At 38.1% G+C, this 24,236-nt stretch overlaps 1 long non-coding RNA gene across 15 annotated transcripts in view; it reads right to left on the bottom strand.

Moving 5' to 3' along the window:
- LOC110074148 (uncharacterized) overlaps positions 1–24,236 on the bottom strand; it is a 39,181-nt gene that overhangs the window by 10,842 nt on the left and 4,103 nt on the right. For 4 of the 15 annotated variants that reach the window (XR_013544100.1, XR_013544095.1, XR_013544105.1 and 1 more), the window contains exons 2-6: positions 15,038–15,101; positions 13,662–13,770; positions 12,606–12,717; positions 9,767–9,931; positions 466–8,489 (exon numbers count right to left, since the gene is read on the bottom strand). This is a non-coding gene — a long non-coding RNA (uncharacterized LOC110074148). Of the gene's footprint in view, positions 1–465; positions 8,490–9,766; positions 9,932–10,796; positions 10,847–12,605; positions 12,718–13,661; positions 13,771–15,037; positions 15,102–21,333; positions 21,374–24,236 lie in introns of all 15 variants that reach the window. The other 11 variants (XR_013544104.1, XR_013544102.1, XR_013544101.1 and 8 more) reach the window with 7 other exon arrangements.

Here is a 24,236-nt window from a genome sequence, read left to right as displayed (position 1 = left end):
AGCCTATCAGTAACTTAATTGCTTAACGAATGATACAGTGTACTATGTAGCAACTGTTTTCTACTATAACACTGAAGTCAAGGGCTTTTTAAAGTCACAAACAAAACAACAATACCTATTATATCTTGGCAGTAAAGAAATCCATTCCTTACTGAAACTTACACAAAAATGTCAATCCAGTTTTGAACAGCAACCCCAAAAATCCACTTTATCAAAGAGTTCCAGAGACAGACAAACATAAATTTGTTTTTGTTGATCGAAGATAGTTTCTCTCATGCTAATGCATTTAGGGAAACTTCAGTCTGACAAGTGATGACTCTATAATAGGAGCGAAGAGCATATGATAGGCTTGGAAGCTCTGACAGTAAAAACAGCAGGTGGCCTCAAAAAGTAAGGAACAAATGTTCATCCACAGAACTCAGGAGGAAATATTTTTCATCACATATAGAGCATCCCCAGATATACCTGGCAGCAACAGATGTGGGTTCTTGCACACACAAATCCTTGACCCCAGGAAATCTGGAGGAGAAAGCTTCCTACAGAGGGAGGGAGGGAGGGAGGAGTAGCTGTTGAGAGGACTCTAAGAAGCAGGACTGTATACTCTACAGGTTGTTTGCACTCTGCTGCATCAAAAGAACTCTGCTTTTAAAAATGAGAAAAAAACATTAACTACCTGAAGGCTTGGAGCAACTCAGTAACTGTTGCTGCTAAGGCAAAGGGCAAGATGGCATACATTTCCCCCACTCCCCAAGTCTACTTGCAGAAGCTTACAAGATTGGCAGTTTAAACCTTACTTCAATACTAGCAATCCTTCACCACACCTGAAGGCAACAGGCTAGCTTAGGGGTAGAAGAGAAGCTTCCTGGAACACACAAGTCTCTCCCCCAACAAAGTAGAATGGCCATCGGGCGGCAGCTTCTGGCATCTCCAGACCATTCAGTAACTGCTGCCCAAGGCAGCTGCCTCACTTTGACTCATGGCAGGGCTGGCCCAGCTGAGGGGAGAGGGAGAAAGAATCACAGCTTGGTGGCAGAATATATATATATTTTTAAAGGCTGTCATGTAGCAGTGCAGAGATGTTAGAAAATTTGTTGCCAGTGAGAGTAAGCAGTGTTGGGCCAGCTGGCCAGTGACGTGACTCAATACACAGAAGCTGCCAATGCCCGTTCCATATCCAAAAGCTGACTGGAATGGCAAGTGAATCTTTTTTCAACACCAGTGAAGTAATTCTAATACTTACCAGGTAATATTTCAGTGGTAAATCTCCTATATACCTCTTTCTTTTGCCTTCCCACTCCTATTAGGAGTCTGCCAGAACAAACTTCTCAGAATTCAAACTCATAGCTAAAAGCCTGCCCTGTTCCCTCTTTTCCTGTACTGGTTCCCCAATCAACATCACATCCATACACAATTGCAAGAGAGGTTTAAAGACATCCCCCAAAATTTCCCCCTGGAATTATGGAAGCACTACTGCCACCCACTGTGGAAAAAGAAGTCCCGTCTTTCAACACTGCAAGGCAACACACAACACTAGATGTCAACATGAAGAGCGGGAGGGAAGGAGGGGGAGGCAAAGACAACAGGGAAGTGCCAGAAAGCACACCACTGAAGAATAGGGAGACCTAGGTTTGCTATGTAGCTACAGACATGGGCAAAATGTGACCCTCCAGATGTTGCCGAACTGCAACTGCCAGCAATCCTAGCCCACACAGCCAATAGTTAGGAGTGTTGGGATTTGCAGTTCAGCAACATCTGGAGGGCCGCACCCCACCCAGGTGCATCAATGTCCATTAATATAACTTGGCTGGACATATCCTTTAAAATCTTTTTTTTTTAAATATTTTATTTAAATTTCATTCAGGACTTAAGCACAGGTTTTCTCTGAAGTCTGATATCACAAATCTGAAAAACCACCTCAGTCACCTCTCTCTGACATTAATAGCTCTAATTATCAGATATTGACAACATCTGTTTTGAACCTCATATTGCAGACTAAACTGAGTTTTAGTGTTGCTTTTTTCATTATTTTATTTTTTACTTTTTAATGACCAGAGAATTTTTATGTGTTAGCCTGTACATAAAGACAATATTTAAAAAATTCCTTAACATTCCCTTCAGTCAGTTAAGTGACTCTTATTTTTTCTTTCTCTTTTGATTTATGCCATCTGGAACTATTTATTTTAAATTAACTGTTAAATATTTTATATTGTTTTTAGTATATGTTGTGAGCCGCCCAAAGTAGACTACGTCTAGATGGGCGACATATATATAAATAAATAAATAAATAAATAAATAAATAAATAAATAAATAAATAAATAAATAAATAAATAAATAAATAAATAAATAAATAAATAAATAAATAAATAAAAAGAATAGGGAGACCGTGTGGAGCCAGCCATTGTGGGAGGGGTGGCCAAAAAAGCACCCATGCCCCTCTTGACATAATCCTTCACCCCTCAGAGCCAGTCATTACAAATGGAACACTGTTCACCTCAGCTTCCAAAAACCTTCGAAAAATTCCCTCACCAAAGATCTTGAGCAAATGTCACATTCATGAAATGAAGTGAAATTCAGGTCCTCCTAGAATCTGTAGTGGGACCAGTTAGGGTTGAGCAGTGAGGTGACCGTGTTTGCTGATAACACTGAGTTATAAAAACAAATGCAGATGGTGAAGAAGAACTCTCCCAGCTAGATGAAGGGACAATAACAAAGCAAAGGAAGTTCAGTATAAGCAAAGGTAACGTAATGTATGCTGGGGCAAAAATAGTACTAATACTAGCACTAGTACTAATAATATATACATATATATTTGAAGCCCTAACAAAACATATGTGTTTTTGAGACCTAAGCTATCGGTGATTATCCAGGAAAGGTATCTTGGCTTGTAGTAAACAGTTCAGTTAAAATGACAATTCAATGTTCTTATGTTTTGTGTTTTAGTGAAGAACACTATAATCCACAAAACCATGTGTCACGATAAATGTGTTTGCCTTCAAGCTACTACAGAACTGTTTTGTTAGCTTTGCTACTTATTATGGCTTTTTTTGTGAAATCCACTGCCCTGAGTATGACATTGCTAGGGATGCTATTTTCCAACCTTTGGGGTGGTGAGAAGAGAAAGTGATTTCTTTTAGGAATTATTATCCCTAGTGGCATCAGTAGAAGATTTATTATATGCTCTGTCATCAGTGGTATGCACAAGTCAAAGGATGAGGATGTGAATGCTGGGCAATGCCTCTAAGCATTGGGCAGTAGCACAGTGCTATGAGGGCATGCCATTCGGTTTTTAGCCTTAATTTAGCATCCACTCATTACGCACATTGACATCCTATTCTACATCTGCACTCTGCACACACATACTGCACCCACACACTACACAGATTAATATCCAGGCACTTTACATAAGAGCAAGCCCTATCCATTTCCATAATATGTTTATCGGAGCAAATTGTTTACTGTGCCAGGTTTCTGTTTCTATTGCTTATCCCAAACCCAGATTTATACATGCAGATTTCACAAAGAGAGGCTCTTTGTGTGCCATCTTGCATGTGTGTGAATTGGGTGTGCATCTTTTGTACGCTTCTAATGCAAGCATCGAACGTAAAATGAAAAGCCTTTGGCAACCATTCCCTGGAGATGAACCACAGAAATAAATTATTAAAAATCCATCCATGTTTAAGCAGCACAGGGAAGTGAGGAAACACACAATGCTTTGGGCTGATTTTTGCTTTCATTATTTTCGGTGCCCAGATGATGGGGCTTTTAAAGTACAGTATGCCGGATCACTTTAGCTATTAAGTCAAATTCATTTGCTTAACCACAAATCTAGATAAACTGTGGTGCAATATACTTCTTAGAAGTCTAGAAACAGAGAAATTCTATGTTAAACTGAATTTCCTCAATGCATTGTTACTAATTAAGATAAAATGTCCTTATTTATTTCAAATACTGTGCAACTTCAGGGGGAAAGTGGAAGAGGAAATAACTATGTTTTAAAAGGAAAAGACTCTTCTATAACATAATGAGTATTAAAAGCACAACACATAAAACAGACAGGTTTGCCCTGCTAAATTTTACCAATCCCCTGTATCATAGTCCCCATCTTTTCTTAATGTCCTTATTCCTTTTGTGGCCTTTGTGATGTTTCAATTTAAAAAAGAACAAAACCAGACCCTTAGTACAAATACTGCAGGCATTGCAAAAGGTAGGTTTAACTCCCTACTTGACCCTGTCTGTGTTCTCAAGCTATTTTCTTCCACACAAGGGAACGGATGTTGTTCATGGATGTTGGGGGGGAATTAAGTGTTGCAATTAACTAATACCGCAGTAGGACAAAACCACCACCCCATGCTTTTGATGGGGCAGCCCACTCTCTACCCACAGGAAGCCTATTAAGGCACAATGCTTCTCTGTGTGCAGACACACAAGACCATACCACATGCCCCCAGGGATCCCTACTAGGTCTTCTTTCAGCAAACACCTCATCAGTCATATTAGCACACTACTACTGTGGGATGTTTCAGAAATGCAACCACACGTACAACACACATTAGACACGATGCAACAGCACTTGAATATAACCTAACTGGATGGACACTTAATGAATTGAGGCATGCTTTCAAGATCCTTGCCATAGACCTGAAAGTTATGAGAAACTGTATAGGACCAAAATACGTAACAGGTATACAGAACCAACATTTCTTGATGTCTAGCTCTGTGGATGGCACAGGCAAGTTGATTAAACACAATCAAACTGCTGTGCTTATTTTAAAGTGTCTGGAAATGACCCTTCCTTGTGGCAGTCAGCAGTAGTTCACGCTACCCATCTGACCTCTCCCTCTGAACCTGGAATTTTGGCATGCCATACCCTGTCAATGCAATTTAGACAATTCCCAAGTTCTGAACATGAGTTGACCTAATCAGTGTTAGTAAGCTAATTCCCAATTTAATCACCTTTTTGGATTTAATATCCTTCCAACCTCACTCTCAATTATGTGTAGCCTCTATATCTCTTAACCCCTGGATGCATCTTGCATCTGAGGAGGTAGGTTGTAGTCTATGAAGTATCACACTATAATAAATGTATTTAAATACAATATGGCTCTTTCACTGTTTTTGTGCAACAATTTAAAACAGCTACCCCCTTGGGAGACTAAAAGAATTCACTATGAAAACACATGAAACTGCTGGGGACAGAATGTTCCTGGCTAGTGTGTGCAATCTCCCCTTCTCTCAGCATCTTCAACTTGGTATGACTCTGATTGGATCATATGTTCCTTCCAACCCATTGCCCTACAGACCTGATCAAGAAAACATCAAGGATGCTTTCTTGGGCAACTATCTTTCCTAAGCAGCTCGTTCTACCCCCAAATAACTCTTTAGTCACTCTCAGATATCACTGTCTAAAAACAATAGAAACACTGATGTGGAAAGTACACAGGCATATATGAAAGAAAATGCTTCCTGCTTTTGGATTGCAGGGCTATTTACATCTTTTCCCCTTACTGTTCCTGCTAATGATACTGGACCAGCACCAGTAACATCCAGAACCTGTGCATTACAGATCACCAAATGCTCCAATTCAGAACACTGAGAAACCAAGAAATACTACCTCTGGAAGTGTCTATTGCAGTCTGAGATGCCTTTGTATCTCTCACCCAGGTGCAGTTTCTCTTTCTCTGCTCTTCCATTCTTCCTTTGCCCCAGGTCTTTCTCACAACCTCACTCTCATTATGCCTCTATTGTATTGCTTCTTGTCCCCACAGAAGAGATAAAAAGATGACAGACTCTTCCTTTGAAAAAGATGAAAAACTTAAAGTTCTAGAAAGTGAAGTGAAAGCTACTTTGAAAGCACTAGGAAGAAATAATCACTGAAGGAGATGGAATACCAAAAGATCTATTTTAAGCCACAGACAGAATCTGTCATTATCCTAACAAGAATATGCAAAAAAATATGAAAAACAAAACAATGGCCCATAGGCCATTCCAATCTCCAATAAAGAAATACCAAGGGGCACAGTAATTATAGGATCATTGTTTTAATTTCCCATACAAGCAAGGTGATACAACAAAGGCTTTTACCTTATATGAAGCATGAAATGCCTGATGTTCAAGCTGGATTCTAAGAAAGGAGAGGCACTTGAGATTATATTGCAAAAATTTGCTGGCTAGCACAGTATGCCAAAGAATTTCAGAATAAGATCAGGCTATGCTTGTTAGACCACAGCAAAGCATTTCACTGTGTGACTCATGAGAAATTATATATTGTTCTGAAAAAACATTGTCCTGATAAATATATATGCAGTGGACCCTCGACTTACAGACGGCTCGACTTACAGACTTTTCGAGTTACAGACTTCTCTGGCCGCAAAATTTAGGTTCCACTTGCAGCCAGAGAATCGACTTACAGACCAGAAAAAAACCAAAATGGAACAAAAATGGAACAAAAACGGCCAGTTACGGGATTAATCGGTTTTCAATGCATTGTAGGTTAATGGAGACTCGACTTACAGACTTTTCGACCTGCAGACACCATTCCAATACGGATTAATTCTGTAAGTAGAGGGTCCACTACCTATACTGTGGACAAGAAACTACCATTATGATAGAATATGGAGTGATAGAATGGTTTCCTATAAGTAAAGGTGTCAGAGAATGGTGCATTTTTTCCCTTATTTGTTCAATCTGTAGGCAGAATATATCACATAGAAAGCCCAACTAGATTCAGATGGAGGAGGAGTAAAAACTGGGGAGGGGGAGCAATAATTAAAGATATACAGAGTATGCCATCTTACTAGCCAAAAGCAGCAATGATTTGAAATGGCTTTTAGTGAAAGAAGAGTGTCAAAGCAGGACTGCAGCTGAACATTAAAAAGACAAAAATCATGGCTAGAGAAGAACTGCACAACTTTAATGTTTCCAGTGAAGAAATTGGAATAGTGAAAGAGTTTGTATACCTTGGTTCAATCATCAAATGGAGACTGCAGACAATAAATCAAAAGAAAACTGACACTAGGAAGGGCAGCAATGAAGGAATGAGAAAAGATAACCAAGTGTAAGGATATGTTTCTTGAGACCAAGACAAGGTTAACAGTTTTGTGGATACCCTGGACTCCCTGATAGACAAAAGAAGAGTCACCAGTTAACAGCCCATGATAAATCAGCAGTACATTTAAAAAATATACCCAATGGTCTGTCTTTAAAAGTTACATTTGCAATCAGCAATTGAAACATACAAGCCAGGGTGGGGGCATATTCTAAAACTGATGTACTACAGTGAAAAAGGCCTATTTTGTGTTACTGCTGAATACGCATCTCCCATGGTGCAGGGGAAGTGTGATTTGCAGAGCCATTGTTATTAAAAGTAACACCTGAGCAGGTTCACACAGAAAGAGGAAGACTGTAAGGTATTTTCAACTCATTACAACAGATACCTTGTGGCCACTCAGTGGTAAAAGACAGACCTTTATTACAGGCTGAACTGGCCAAAGCATGTAGCAATAGAACAATAAGCTTAATGAGTCATTTGCTGAAATGTTGTTGTTGTTATTTAATGAATGCTTGTCAAAATGTATAAGCAAAACTAAGACAGGACATGAAACACGCAGTTTGAATTCAGGGAACCATAGGGATACAGGAAAGCCCTAATCTGTCTGCATACATGGAGAGAGGCCATGATATTAATGTGCATGTATATACTTGCTTTAGTGGCTATGAGAAAGCCTTCGACAAAGTTCAGCACAGCAACTTGATGCAGTTTTTGTTCAATCAAGTTCTTGATTCAAGGGACGTTTGCATAATAAGCTATGCTGGCAACAAAAATCAGCAATGAAAGCTGAAATCAGGTGACACTGGATATAAATATATAAAGAGGACCTGGAAGACAGAACATGTGCACCCTTCTGACAACAGGTCCCGAAACAATGGAGTCAATATGGCCCAGTGGAAATATTTTCTCCATCACTCTGCCTGCCTGACTCTTCAGTAAGAAAGAAACATGAGGATGTGGGAAAATGGCTAAGTCGTGGAGCTTCACAAAAACAAAGAGGCAGCCATCCTTTTAGGCAGGGCGGGATAACCACTTCAGCAGGCGAATGCTAGGGGCAGCAGTGGCAATCTTCCAGCTATCCCTCCAGCAATTCCTCCTGAGTCTTCTTGCCACTACTCCCCTCTCTTGAAAACAAAGTTGTGTGTGCCATGTGGCCTGTCCTGCACCCCTAAACTAATCTTGCTGCCCTTAGTTGTTAATAAAGGACATTGTTCCCTCTCCAGTCTTAAAATTAGATTAACATGTCAGTTTATTTGGCTTTCATACACAAAATGAAGGTGGTACCATCTTGTCCTTTGCTCCAGCCAGCAAAATATTTAAGCCTCGCTAGATACAGAGTCATTTCTCTGGAAACGTCCTCCTGTCTCCCTTATCTTCTGAAGTCCTTTACTTGCATTCACCTAATTGTGAAAAGGGTTGTGTGTGTCTCTGTGTCTCCCTCTGTAAATAGATGTAGATATAAACATATGATGAAAGACCTAGTAGACTAAGAAATCTGTAACATCACATTTTAGACAGACACATACACATCCCAGAATTCTCCTACAACTAATGTCAAGGTTTTTTTTTACTTTGTTTTCATTATATTTTTACATTTCGCATGCAAATTGGAAGAGCATCTCTTATTAAACACAACACTTCGTTCTGCCTATTTTCATAAAAAGTTGTTGAAAAGCAAATCAGAAGTCATGACTCCCTCCCCCTTTATAAAGATCAAATAAGTCTTTCATGTTGTTATCTTATACTTTACTTTTTTCCTCTTTTTTAGCATTTTGGAGGCAAGATAGTAAATAATCAAAGACTTACTCCATTTATTTTCTTCTTCTTCAAAAAATGTCATGCTATTTATCTTGTATTAGCAGATCTCTTAGGTAGCATAAGCTTATTTAATTGCTACTGAAGAAGATTATGAAGTAAATAAAGAATCGATGCTGTCCTCTTACACTCCCCCAATAAAAAAGCCATATAGTTCTCCAACAGAAAGGGAGAGTGAAAGAGGAAAACAAGTTCTTTCTATTGCTCATACATAGGTGAAATATTTACGGTAATTTTACAAGCTCCGTAGGAGATAGAAGCCTTTGCATTACTTCCTAACCAACTAACTTCTGATTCCGAGGTTTACTGTAGAATGACTTCAGTGGGAAGAAAGGAGCTTGAAAATAACTCACAACAAATGTTGAGAACTTTTACTCCTGAAAACCATTCTACACATGCAACATTATTAACAAGTGTGCAACATATATGCACATGCATTTCTACTGATGTGATAGACAATAGTAGTTGTGGCCTGTCATGTCATCCGTCTGCATATTAAACAGTCCCCAAGTACACATTGACACAGCAGACCTTAATAGCCTGGAAGCCGTAACAATCTACTGAGTCAATAATTGGCATGTTAAAGAGCATATTGTACTCTCCCATCAGTGTTTTAGCTAATTTACTTATCTATCCATCTTTTTTCAATCTTTCTATCTAGTTGTCTACCTAAATGCAAATAGTTAGATAATTTAGAGCTGGTACGTCAAGTACATGCTCTGCAAATTTCATTTTCTAACTTTATTTAATAATAGAATCTATGCAGAACATGAGGATTTCTAAAAGGCCTCTTCTCATTGCCCATGTCATGTCTAGCCAGGAGACACACCTGAGCTTTGTTTCAAGGAAAAAACATTTTATATTAGCCCCATACAAAACATCTTAAAATCAACAAGAAATACCTTATTCACAATAACCATGGAAAGATGATATAGTATAACAGCAGCTGTGGTGGTGCAGAAATGGGCAATTTCATTCAAACCCCAGCGCAGCTATGAAACAGGGGCAGCAGCTTTGCACAAGCCATTGGTGCTTAGCTCACAGGCCTTGTATGAGTTTGAAACTGGCTGGAAGGAAAGACAGGATGGAATTGGGATCAATGAAGTTTGTGTTAGATGTGGCCATGGTAAACGTATCTCACTAATAATATATATATCCCATTAACAGATCTAAACAATTTTTTTCTTAATGCTCTCACAGATTTCATAAAACAGGAGCTAAGCTATGCTTTAAATAACAAATGTCACAAAAACGTGCAGCATAAAATAAAAGGAGGACAGATTAAATGCAAAAGCTATAGATCAGCCATTCCCAAGCTGGTGCTGCCCAGGTGTTTGGATTTCAACTGCCTTCTACATCAGTTAGCAAGACCAATGGTTAGGAATGCTGGAATTGAAGTTGCAAATATCTGATGGGCACCAGGCTGGAGCAATATATTGTCAACATAAAAAATAAAGAAAGAACACAATTACTCACAACACCATGTGAAAATAACATTAATAGTAACCACGGTACATATTGTGGCAGAACACTCTCCTCCTTCTTCCCCTTTCCCTTTGTGCTTCCTGTAGCTAAGATAGCAACAATACTACAGGTACCTCTAGAACATGCATGTGGCAGGTGTGGACACCAGTGTGCCCATGGGCAGCTCCCCACCAAAGTCTCTAGCCCCTCCTAACTTTTTTAATTAAAAAGAAATATCTTCAGCAACTGCAAACAAAGCATTTGGCTTGCAGCCACCAGCCTTTTCATTTCCTTTCCTCAGAATGCCTCTGGCACCCACAAGGGCCCAGGAGTTTTCTAAGGGAATGTAAATGCTGGGCAGCAACAGGACAGGCACTTTGCTTGGCAGAGCACTGGCTTGACTGCCAGTTAAAATGCATACCAAAAATGAAGAGGGGAAAGAGGGAGGGAGGAAAAACAAATACGTACGTTTCTGCTCCTGCCTGCCTGCCTGCCTGCCTGGTAAACTTGAGGGAGGCCTGTGAGGTGATGGAGAGAAAGATTAGCAGGGAGAATTCTGGGATAAACTGCATGAGCTGAAGAGGCCTGTCTTCTTCACAGGAGGGCTGAAAGAGAAAGCTAGAGACTAACCCAGACTGACCTGAGAAAAGTTGGAGAGGGCTGCAGAACAACTGGAGGTGGGGGGAAAGGGGTGGGAAGCTGCTGGGTGGCCTGAGAAATGGCAAACAGAAATGCAAGACAAACTTGCGACAAGTTGGATAGAGAGCTGGAGTGGTGGTTGTAAGGGCTTCCGAATATCTAGGAATGACAGGGAAGTTGTGGAGTAACATGGCTATGGCTTGATATATATGGGAGAGAGAGTTAGTTTAGTCAAAGCCATCCTTAAAGAGAATGATTTTACCCTATAGGATGAGAGGGTGAGAGACTGTAAACCAGAGAGGAGAGGATGATCGCTAAACAGAGACCTGTGGATTCAGAGAAGTATCTTTACTTGTTAGGGATGATACTCTATTTCTCCCTGTATGGAGTTAAATTTTTATTTTATTTTTTAGCTTCACTAGTTTGCTTTACGTGTAATGGATCTCCAATTGAACAGAAAACTGGAGGTGAAAGCAGTGGGTTCAGACCACAGGTCTACTTTGCATTCAGATTCTTGGATGCATTATTTTTTAGATTCTCCAGTGGACATGTCACATGGCAGCCATGTTATGTACTTCTTATGGCAGCCATGTTATGAATGGACTCTTCCCATGGCAGCCATTTTGGGATGCTACCCACATCTTTCTCAATATTCCACATGTGCCCACCAGACCCCCAAAATTGTGGACTCCTGCTCTCACCCACCACTATGACATTCATGGTGTGTTTGTTTGTTTGTTTGTTTGTTTGTGTTTATTTATTTATTTATTTATTCATTCATTCATTCATTCATTCATTCATTCATTCATTTATTTGCTACATTTATACCCTGGCCATTCTGGGCGGGTGACAACGTATCAAATCTAAGTACAATTTCAAATCATAACATATAACTAAAAAAACACAATGATCCAGATGGGAGAAGGCACAGAGAAGAAAATCATATGGTGGACGGAGGAAAGGCTTGCTTGAACAGCCAGGTTTTCAGTTGGCATTTAAAGATGCCCAGGGAAGGGGCCATACGGATCTCAGGAGGGAGGCTATTCCAAAGACAAGGAGCCACCACCGAGAAGGCCCGGTTTATTGTTTTTTCCTTCCGGGCTTCCCTCGGCATTAGGCTCCTCAGTCTCACCGCGTGGCTAGATCGGGTGATACGGGTAGACCTAGGTGGGAGAAGGCGTTCCATCAGGTAACGAGGCCCTAAACCATTTAGGGCTTTATACGTAAGCGTTAAAACTTTTCAAATGCATATTCAACCTCACTATCCACATCTTGCCAATAGGAAAATACATTTTCTCAAATGCATTATGTGACTTGTCTGGAGCTGAGAAAGGCATTGCAGAGTTCTTTCACATCTCATTTGTATCGATTTGTACATTACTGCACAAAATGTTTCTGTAACATTCCTCTTGATTTACACCACTCTATGCTCAAAGAAAATCAGAAGAAAAATCTTTAATCTTTCTAAGTAAAGCTTCAACTTTCTCTGCATCCCTTTTTCTGCTGCAATAGTCAATCTTGCCAATAATACAACTTCCTTGATATGATTCCAAACAACACTGGCTCTAGCTTGTTGGCTTGCTTTGTGATATTCAATGCCAAAACCTATCAGAAAGCATGCCATCTCATCCTGCTTACCTTGTTGCCCTATGATCTGTCCCAGTGGTGGCTCCTGATAGTTAGACATGGGGTCAACAGCCTGTTAGTATCTTGCAATTTTTTCTAGCAACTGGCAACCAGTTCCTTCATCCTGGAGGAACAATATAGCTGTCATAACCACCATTATCATTTAAGAATTTTTCTCATCATCCCTTAGAACTATCTTAAGTTGGTGGAGCTCAACCCATCTTAGCAGCAAGAGCAACACCAGAAGTGTTTGTGGTACTAACTCTGAGTAAGGAGACCATGAGGAATCTCCACATGCTAGAAGCACTGAACGTTTTTTATTCCAGTTGGTGCCTTGCCTGAGATTGGTACACATCCAATGGCTCCTGTGCCACTAAAGGAGACCCATTTTCTTTGTGGCTTGATCAGGTTGGAAACAGCTTGTAACTGAAATGATACCATTGGGCCACTGGATGCCTAACCCAATCTGGGTCTTGGCACGTTTCATAGGCTTGCTTACCTTGACTGGGGCACTTCTCCAATTCCCAGTTATACCTTAAAAGTACAGTAAAAGCTGTTTGTATTGCTCTAACATCTTTGGATTGCTTGTACAAGGTTTTTAAAAATCAAGATTACAACTTCCAGGATCCTCCCAGAAAGATGCTTAAGACGGCTCACATCTCCAATGTAAACAAAATATAGAGGTCCAAAATGCAAATGAATTCTGATATATGGGAAGAGGCAGTGTGCATTCAGGAGAGAGGAAGTGTACGAGAACAGTAGAGCTACACATGGACTTGTGTCAGAAGCTGAAGGGGATTCACATAGTACTATTTTCCCATAGCAGAATCCATGTAGTTCTAAGGTTCTGTTACACATTAACTGTGCCTTTGATGCTACAAACTAAGCATGGTGGTACCTACAAAGGTAGCCTGTGGTCTGAGCAGGAAAGGGATGAGCAACAACCCTACTGCTCGGACCATGGGCCGTCTCTACCTGCACATATAAAATAAAATAGTTTGACACTTGTGCTGTATGACCAAAATACACATGGAAAAGTATTAAGAATGTTTATTATGAAAAACTTACATTTCCTTTATTTTCCTATAGGGCTTAACGTCCAGATTCACAGGGCTCCTTCATACTCCCAACATGCACATCGTAAAGCACCTAGACAATCATCCAGATCACCTGCAAACTGAAGCATTACCATTATCAGGGTTGTTCTGTGTGAAACTTGCAGAGACTTTTAAAAAGACTATATGCTTCGCTTAAGGGCCAAAGTAGGCCTGGCTAGGAAAGTGCATCAGTAGATATGCACCCATTTGTGGGTTGACAGAGTTGTAGCACAGCTGCAACATATGCTCATTTTCTAAGGGCAAAGACAAGATGGCACTGAACTCTAAAATATTTTAGGTTCAGTCCCAGACATTTGCAAGGTAGGAGTGAAAAAGACCCCAGCCTAAATCCCTGAGAAGCCCATGATAGAATAGACAATGCAGAGTTAAGTGACCCAAAGAACTGCCCCAATATAAAGCAAGTTATTCTCCATCTATATTTTAAAAAAATGATAAAAGCTAGCAGACGGGGCTATAGTTGCACTGGGATAATAAGGATTAGCACTGTGCTGTTTTTCCCATGGTTGCCTCCAAAGCCATTTGCCTCGTGGAGGGAAGCTTACAGGTAGAAAAGTGGCACAGATGATACATCAAGAATAGATGTAAGAATATACAGGAAGGCATCTAGATCCTGGAATTCATCCTCACTTGTGAGGGTTACTTTCCAAAATTTTATTTCCTCCCACTAGCTCAGAATATTGAGCTTGGACATGAGGAGAAAAATCTCACTTCACATATTTTGCAGTTCTCAGCTCACTGTTACACTAATGCTGTCATAAATTCCGACCAACAAAATTAGGGGAAGACTATTTTTAATGAAAGTTTGGACTGATGTTCTTGAGACTGATCATCTGAGACTTCAAATGTCAACATTCCTAATACAGGTGTTAATGTGTGGAGTGTTGCTGCAGTTATTATGATTCATAAAATGCTTTTTGGTGGGTATGCCTAAAATAGGAATATATGGTCTGCATCTAAGAATAAAGAAAGACAGGCAATTATCTGGTTTGAATACAACACTAAAATATGGGTTAGTGTTATGTGCACAAGTCTCTCGGGCTTCAGTTTTCTGTTAACCTGGTTTTGTTGCTATATCTAAAGCTGGAATTGTTGGCCATAGTTTGACATGGATTCATTTCCCTAACCATAGTTAAGATTAACATTAATTATGTTGGACTCAGACAAAACAATTAATTTCAGATAATTGAAAATGGAAATACAGGTTTCCAATCTCTCTTAACACATAAATGTAGTGAGGATGTTTCCAGCACCCATTCTGCACCATTACATACACCCAGACCGCTTCCATAACATTTAGAATTCTACCTGTCTTCATGCTAAACTCACTTAGCAGATCATGGTCCCTCATTTCACTTCTGTTCATGAGATAGGACTTCACCTCAGAAGATGGCTGAAAGTACAATAATGTTACATGTTCACACATTAAAAGGATGGGTAAATTAATAACATGAATTCAACCCAAATCTCATGTGCTGGCATAAGAATAAGCAAGAGCTTCAGATGATCTCTAACAAACATTAGAACTAAAGAAAACCAAACTTAATCCTCATCTTTTCTAGAAAGCCCAATTTACCTGCCAAAAATAATTTCTTCGTATTCTGCTGAAACAGCTTTTATATTTCACTCTTTTCATGCATCAGATAAGGAAGAGTAAATTTTTCTGATGTGGATCTCTCTTACCTATCCATCTATCCATCCATGATCTAACTGTCCATTCTATACTAACAATCATGGTCACTGCACACCCGGTTTGTTTCACAGGGTGATGAAAATGACTTCTTTGGCATTACTGAAAAACTTACATTTTAAGTGGGTTAATAAGGACCGGGAGACAGTTTCAACCAGCAGGTTATTTGCTTTCAATAAATTAGTTTCCTTCTTCTTTTACACACCCTGTGCATTGGGCAAATGTAATTGAAGGCAGGCCGAGCTGGCTGACATCTGTTTCATTACAGGATATATATTTGCCAAGTAACTGGACAGCAATAACCATTTGGCATTCACAGAAAGGACTTGCAGAACAATAATGACAACAATTGCATCTGATACTTATGTTTACAACACTGCCAAAGAATCATTAAGGCTTTATTTATAGATAAGGCTTATCAATCACATAGATTCAAATTTTGGATTATGTTCAGTTAATATTGCAGTCTTGTTCTGCTTTTATGCTATGAAAAGCCTGTGCTAACGGCAGTTCACTAAAATAACTTATTTGGGGAAAAGTTAAACATATCTAATAATCTGCGGGTGAAAGACGAAGGACATAGATGCATGTTTCTCAATGCTCAGAGATGAACCAGGAGTAAACAGTGCTTCAAATGGTTTACTGCCTGTGTGTGGGACTGCCTGTGAATAATGTCCACATACAGCCACTGGAACAGAATGCTTTTGCCATTCTGTGGGGAAGGTGTGGCATGGATTATTGTTACTCCATTGCCATTTATTTCACATTGGCTCCTGTTTCGTTCCCTAGCATAATTCAAAGAACTAGTCCTCACTTCGATATATGGTTTGGGACCAGGTTATTCAAAGGAATACCCTCTGCCCTATTAACCTTTCTGCTGAGATTATCAGCAGATACTATTTTCCATCATCTACACAGACAATATTCAGATTGTGTTAGCATGGATAAGAAATGCTCAGGACCAATTCTTATGTCTAATTTTAGTATTTCATCACCTCTACAAGTAGTAGCGATCACAAAAAGTCATGAAACACAGCCCACCTCACCCCAGTCAAAACTCAAGCATTGAGTTCAGTTAGGAGTGACATGAGACAATGTATTTTCACTAACAGCAACTAACAGCTTCAAAGATCCATCCCAAGGAAGACTGAGGTGGATTCCGCTTCAGTGGGTGTAATGTTCAGCAAAAACTGATCTATTCGGTCAGAATTTTGATCTGAAGTAACTTTCTCCTAGTCTGCTGTTTTGATATTTTGCTACTTCTCTTGGTTGTGGGGTACATTTTGCTTATTTTCCCCACGCACATAAGATCAGATCCATACTTTGTCACACTTAGAACCCTCTGAAATTAATATGATTAATGGGCTTATCAAACTAATTTATGTCCTATTAATTTCAATGGGTCTGCTCTGAGAAGAACAAAATTTGGATACAAGCCATAGAGTTAATTTTTATTTGTTTTTAACCTATCATTTTACTGTGTGTGTGTATTCGTTGTTTTGTGTCATATGTCATTCTGAAGGCACATGACAAATATTAAGATAAATAATTCTAATAAATCAAATGTTCGAAAAGCTAAGGGGTACTTCACACATGACAGTCTTACTAATTAAAAGGAAAGTGGACACACCATGGTGTTTGCAGCCAGTACCTAGATGGCTGATGTGGCTTTTTAGCCTTGATTTCTTATTGGTATAATAAACATATGACTCTGTTTCACAGAGTTATTGTCAATATGAAAGTAGTCATAGTATACCAAAATACCAAAATGCTAGGTAAAATTACTACCCATAATCAGCAAGGGAAAAGAAATATGTAGGAAGTGAAGCAGTAACATGCAAGAAACAGCTAAAATTCAAATGTTCCCTTGTCATACGTTAATGCTTGAAGAGAAGGAATCTGACATGAAAGCTACTGCTGAACCAACCTTCCTTTTTTTTCCCTTATGCATACAGGCAGTTCTTGAAATCTGCATTTCAAATCATATTCAGAACAATGCACTGTGCCCTACCTGCCCAAAACTGTTCTTCATGGATCATGCAAAAGAATGCTAACTTTAAAATTACATTGCTGTCTGAATTTTCCATCTACCGTTGCGATAAGTATTAACTGATTTTTTTCACCCAAAAGAATTTGTGGAGAAAAAAATATATTCTAGATCTGATCCAGCTTGTTTGTATTGCGTGCTTCATAATGGATGTTTCATAGAACTGCAGAGCTGGAAAGGACCCTATGGATCATCAGGTCCAGCCCCTGTCAGGGGGGCACGGAGGGGGAATCAAATCCCCAGCCTCTGTCTCCGCAGCCGGATACCTAAACCACTGAGCTATCCAGCCAAATAGTAAATTATTTTTCTTTTTAAGAAAATCATATACTGTATTTCAAAATATAAATAATGAGAAAAATGTTTTTGAAGTTTTCACTTTTTTTAATCATGCAACTTGTAGAGAAGATTTCCTGTTAACAATGTAATTGTGCTTTGATTTAACACACACACTAAATCAAGGGTGCCAAAGTGTCCAGTTAGACCACTTGTGCCTACCAAAGGGGTTTTCTCAGGCCTCTCCAAGACATTCCTGAAGCTCTCCCAAAACACCTTCCCCCACCCCACCCCCAAAAAAGCATTTTAAAAGGGCTATTACCACACCTCAAAGTTTGCCTTACAACCTGCTGCACCTCCCATCCCTTGTTTTGCACAGACACCTTCAAAAAAATTGGTTTTAGAAAATTGTCCTTCTGTGCAGTTCTGTTTTTGCTCCTGTCTGTTAACAATATATAGTTTCATGTTTTGTGACTGATATAGTCCCCTCCCCAGTGAATCGTGGGGGATAAAAACTGCCTGCTGGACCTCCACAACTTGACCAATGTTGAAGATGCCACCACCCATTTACCACAATAACCATGTAAGTACTTCCACAATGCTACAAGATTTCTGGCATAGTATTACTAAAACACAAAAACTTGAAAAAGTGAAGAAGAAAAATCCATATACAGTATACTGGATAAGAAGGGGTAAGCAGTGACTGGACACACACACACTGTTTAACATAGTAACAAAAAATCCATATATATTGGATAAGCAGGTGTAGGCACTAACTGGACACACACACACACAGAGTTTACTATCATAGCCAACCAGTAATTGGACACACACACAGAGAGAGAGAGAGAGAGAGAGAGAGACAGAGACAGAGACAGAGACAGAGAGACAGAGATACAGAGACAGAGAGAGACAGAGAGATAGGGACACATACAGTTTACTATAGTAACCAACCAGTGACTGGACACACACAATTTATTTTAGTAACCAACCAGATCTTTCTAGGAGGCAAAACTTGAGGGTAGCAAGTCCTCTCAATGTCTGTACACAGCACTCAGATCTAATTGTCAGCTACAACTAGAGAAGACACACTGAATGAATGGGTCTTGTTAAGTCAACACATAGGTTAGTTCCATTGATTCAGTAGGTCTACTGCAGTCCAGACTAACAACTGGATTCAGCCCACAATAATGCTTCTGTAAACAGAGGTTCATTTAAGTGTAGTGGCTAAAATCCCCTGCAGACCTACTATCTATGGCATATGGTGTGGTGTTCTGCTCTTCAAAGGGGAAAAGTCACAAATCCCACTGGGAAAGATTCTGATCTCCGTATTTCCATGGAAGCACAGTTTTCCAGGCATGCCAGCAATAATGAGCAACTAATGAGACACATTCTGCTTGGTTTTGTATGAAATATAACTGAAATTTTGCAGTATTTCATAGAGACCTAGACTGTATAGCTGAGAATCAACGTAGCATAAGACTCAGATGAAATCAATGCTTCTTTATTACGTTCTCATTTTTATGACAAAAAAATAGTTTTACCATGCATATGTGCATGTGTGTTGTGTTTACACACATACACACACACACACACACACAGAGAGAGAGAGAGAGAGAGAGAGAGAGAGAGAGAGAGAACTAGCCAACCAAATAAAATGTCATAACACCAATACCGAAATGCATAGTGGTTAAGAATTTTTGTAACTTCTTTTTCATATTCCTGTCTTTCAACTCCCCCTAAACATGCACACATACCCAGACATGTCTATATGTTCAAAGAAGTCAAAACTGCTAACTAAAATTGAAAAACTACTAAAGCTGCAGTCCCACAAAATGTAAGGTTGGTTAAATCCCACTGAATGGATTTAAACATCATAACTTGTCTATATGCTTACAACCTAGCAGAGCAAGCCAATATGTGTCTACTTAAAAGTAACTCCCATTGGGATCAATGCAGCAGAGTCCCAAGTAAATGGAATTAAGATTGCATCTCAAATAAATAAGACTTTGTATCGGAAAGTCATAAACTTTGCTTTTTTTTTCTTGTCAAAATTGCTAGAATGAAAGCTGAATAAAGTATAAAATGAAAATTGTGACACTTGATTTATTAGTACATTTATGTAATACAGTGGGGTCTTGACTTGAGAACTTAATCCGTATTGGAAGGCGGTTCTCAAGTCAAAAAGTCTGTAAGTCAAGTCTCCATTGACCTACAGTGCATTGAAAACCGATTAATCCCGTAACAGGCCGTTTTTGTTCCATTTTGGTTTTTTTCTGGTCTGTAAGTCAAATCTCAGTCTGCAAGTCAAAACTAAATTTTGCAGCCAGAGAAGTCTGTAACTCAAAAAGTCTGTAAGTCAAGCCGTCTGTAAGTCAAGGGTCCACTGTATCCATGGTAAAAAGGCAACTTTTAGGGGAACTTCCAATAATTACTTCTGAAAACAGAGTTACAGTATATTCTGTATGCAGCTGTATATTTGTTACAAATGGGGGAGAAATGTAATTATTTTCTCTGAAAATGAAATTAAGTAACCAAATTAAGCAATTCTGCATGTATGTAGTTGTATCCTTATTACTAACACCACAAAAACAAAATAAACCCTATACTAGTTGGGACTAAAATTTGATTTAGTGCATAAGGTCAAATATTTATAAAGGACAAATGGAATGAACATAATATATTTTTATTTGTTTTTTTTCCTAATATTATTCTCACCAAATCAGCAGAACTCTACATTTATCCAGATAAGATTACTATGAAAATCAGTGGAACTTGCTTAATGTTGTCCAGGCTCACAATCTGGCCCCCTGCATATCAACTCACAAGTAAGTCGCACTGTGTTCAGTGTGACTTTCTCCTGCATAAATTCATATCTTATCTAAGACATGCTTCCAATAGCCAAGATAGAATTTTTTTAACAGTTCTTTATGGCTCTAGACTGTGAACACAGCTCTATAAAATTAGATTTCAAAAGTCCATAGAAATAAGATTGGCCTGCCATTTTCTAGACTTTTTGAACTGCATTTGTTGGAAAAAGCAACCCATCAAGCTTTGTGATGTTTCTGCTACATTTTAATTGTGAAATTACAACATACTGTATTCTGGTCACTGGAAAGGATGAAATATACAATCTCTGTAGCATGTATGCAGGGGGTGCATGAGCCATCTGACCTGTCTATACTTAATGCCCAAGCTGGCTACCCAAATGCAAAAAAGGTGGCAGCTCAAGAACACACACACACATTCAAATCCAAAACAAGCTAATGATAGTAAAATAAAAAAACTGGATACCTTTTCAAATAAAAAGTCTAAACACTAATAGTGTCAAGCTCTGGAATCTCCCCAAGGAAAGAACTCCATAGAGTTGGGACTCTATATGTGAAAATCCATGCTAGATCAGACCAATAGCCTATCTAGTCCATCATTCTATTCCCACAATGGCCAACCAGTTGTCTATGGGAAACCCACAAGCAGCATGAAACAGCAATCACACTGATTGCCATATTCTTTCTAATTTACTACTATGGAATTGTGGAATGCTTTCTCTCCCCAGATTTCACCTGTCCTATAGAGAAAGGCAAACTTTAAAACACTGTAGGTTAAAGTCAGTACCTTGAAATGAATGCAGCTAGATCTTGGTGTGTCTCTGTACCTATGTTTTAGAAAAGAAACTAACACACTTAACACACATAAAAACACATTTATTTCCTTATTGTAGTATTTCAATTTCTGTAGATGGAAATGAATTCAACATTAATTTTTAAGTGTCAGACAGTAATATGCCTCCTTTTGAAATTGTATCTTTCCAATGCTTTAATTTATACGATACTTTTGTCAATTAATACTATCTGCAGATGAGTGCAAAACTAGTTCTAGCACTCAAGTGGAAAAATTCTTATAGTTTATTTCACCTCATGTATGAAGTGATTTAAATGAATTTATATTTTTCTAGATGTTGAATGTTATAAATTATATTTTATCAATAACTGATTAGACAGAAATTATTCTTTTTTAAAATTATTGAACAATTAAAATATTATATATATAGGCAAATAATAAAGAAAAATAATTCAACACAGAGATATTCTGCTTTATAAATGAAATTGTGTGTGTACACATACAAATATTAATATCCATATTTAAATATGGATATGATATTGCAGACAGTTTGTTTCTACTGTCTTGCAGTCTATCATTTTAATTCCAAATCTTAGCAAGATATTATGCCAGACATTTTGGAAAGTTTTTATGAACACTTTTCAATTGAATCAATAAGCATTTAAATGGTACAAAGGGAGTTTACATCATGCATGTGTAGATTTACAAGTTCTTAATCATTTAAAAAATTTAAGCAAATGAATCTGCCTTAGTAAACAAAAGCATGCAAGGTTGCTTAATAATAATATATGGAAAAATTAATATGACAGTCATCAATCCAGTTAAGCCAAAACAAATCTCATTAAATCAATAGGATTAAATTAGTTTAAACCCAATTATACTTTTAAAAACTATGCTGTGGATCAAGTTGTGTTAGTAATAAAGAATATAAAATATCATCAGTTTAGTATTATATTTATATGTACCTAAAATGTTTTTACAGAAGTGTTTCTTAACACAGTTTTAACACTGCTTTACTATTTTTGCATATAAAGCCGCTTTTTCTACTATATAGATTTTTGTCATGTTCCCCTTATTTGTTTTCTACTTGTTTACTAAACATCATTACATAACTCCTGTAAGCATGGCACCCCAGTTTCACTCTTGTAAAACCTCAAGTGAACTTAACAACATACGTTCTAAAACAGCCTAAATACAATAACTGATTTTAAAAAGCCATGGTTTTTAAGAGACGTTTTAAGGGCAGTTATTCAAAAATACATATAATCAAAATGTAGGATGTCTATTTTCAGGTATATCATTTAGGGCTGATGAGAGCCATATCATCAGGCACGATTCTTATAGACATGCGTTATAAAGATAAGGCCTTAGCAACAGACTTTATTTTGGCTACAGCGCTGAGTGGAATCGAAAGTTTTCTTTTCACTCAGAGGTAGCAAAGCCAGAGGAAGGATCCTGATCTCCCCTGAATAATGTATACATACATACCTATATAATTGAGTTTAAATATTAAATTCCACAGGATCAAAAAAAAATCAGGAATTACTGAAATAAACAGGCATTGTATTTAAGCAACAACTAAGGCCTCATTTCTATCCCATTGAAATCAGTGGCAAAATTCTGACTGCCATTGTGCCATTGCTGTGGTGAATTTATTTTTAATGCAATGTTGCCAGCAGTTTTGCAGGGATCAATTTACTACTAGTAATAATATTAAACTCATGACAGGCAAGTAAACTATTTTAAACTCAGTCTCCCCACCCCCCAGGTTCTTATTTTATTATGAAATACATCAAACCAAATAAAATGACCACCTTTTTCACTGTTCCATTTCTTTGTGATTGTAGCAACACACAATAGTAACATAAAGGCAATTTACTATATTATGCAGGACACTTTCTGCCAATTAGTTTCAGTAACTGGTTTGCACTTATACAGTAATGCATTGTGTGCTATATGATACATTACATTTACAGAGAGGACCTGCTGGATATTAAGTTATAAATGCATATATTAATACACTTTCTTTCTATATCTACAATATATTAGACAATATTTTAATGTAATAGTAGTATAAGAATGGAATGTGTTTGTTAGTTCATGTTATATTGGTAAACAATTGCTCTGAATTCTTTTTCTTTTCCTAGTGAAGTGTAAAATAAATCCAGAATCACTATCCAGGACAGATAAGTTACCACGAGTACTTAAGTACATTTGTGCTGAATTGTGACCAGTGTTTTTATTGTTTTATTGTTTCTACAACTGAACTTATTCCTCAGTCATTTGAAATTTGAAATTTAAAAGGAAAGGAAAAAGGAAACAAGAAAGACGGTAAGGCTAGCCCACAACTTGGAAACAGCTTTCATTTACCTCAAAGGGAACGGCTTATAAGTCAAAATGCTAAGACCATGATGTCAAGATATGATTCCAGACTGATTTTATACTATAGCGGATGACTGAATTAAATTCTTAGGATGCAAAGATAGGTACTTACAGATAAGAAAAGCATGGGGGGTGAAGTTCAAATTAATTTTAAATATGATGCATTTCAAATATTAATATTTCCCATGTTTTATTCACTGGCTCCATGTTTCATTTCAAGTCAGTTCATATTTCAAAGGAAAAAATGTTTTTGTCTCTCAATGTAACTGTTCCATGAATTCATACTGTAACATCCTTGTAGTTCACATAAATTGAATTGCAGTAAATTACTTATGAAAGGATCATGCTGAACGTTGCAAGACACCCAAATTTACAGTATTTTGCTTGGGACTCTTTATTTTTCCCAAATATGTTTTCTAGCCTAATTGGATAATTTTTAGGATTTTATACATCTTTTAGTGCAGACATGAAACTGGATATATATTTTTTTAAAAAAAACTTCAGCATGATAATGA

Source organism: Pogona vitticeps, chromosome 3 (assembly GCF_051106095.1).
Source record: "Pogona vitticeps strain Pit_001003342236 chromosome 3, PviZW2.1, whole genome shotgun sequence".
Lineage (NCBI taxonomy): Eukaryota > Metazoa > Chordata > Lepidosauria > Squamata > Agamidae > Pogona > Pogona vitticeps.
This window is presented reverse-complemented; position numbering and strand designations above follow the sequence as displayed.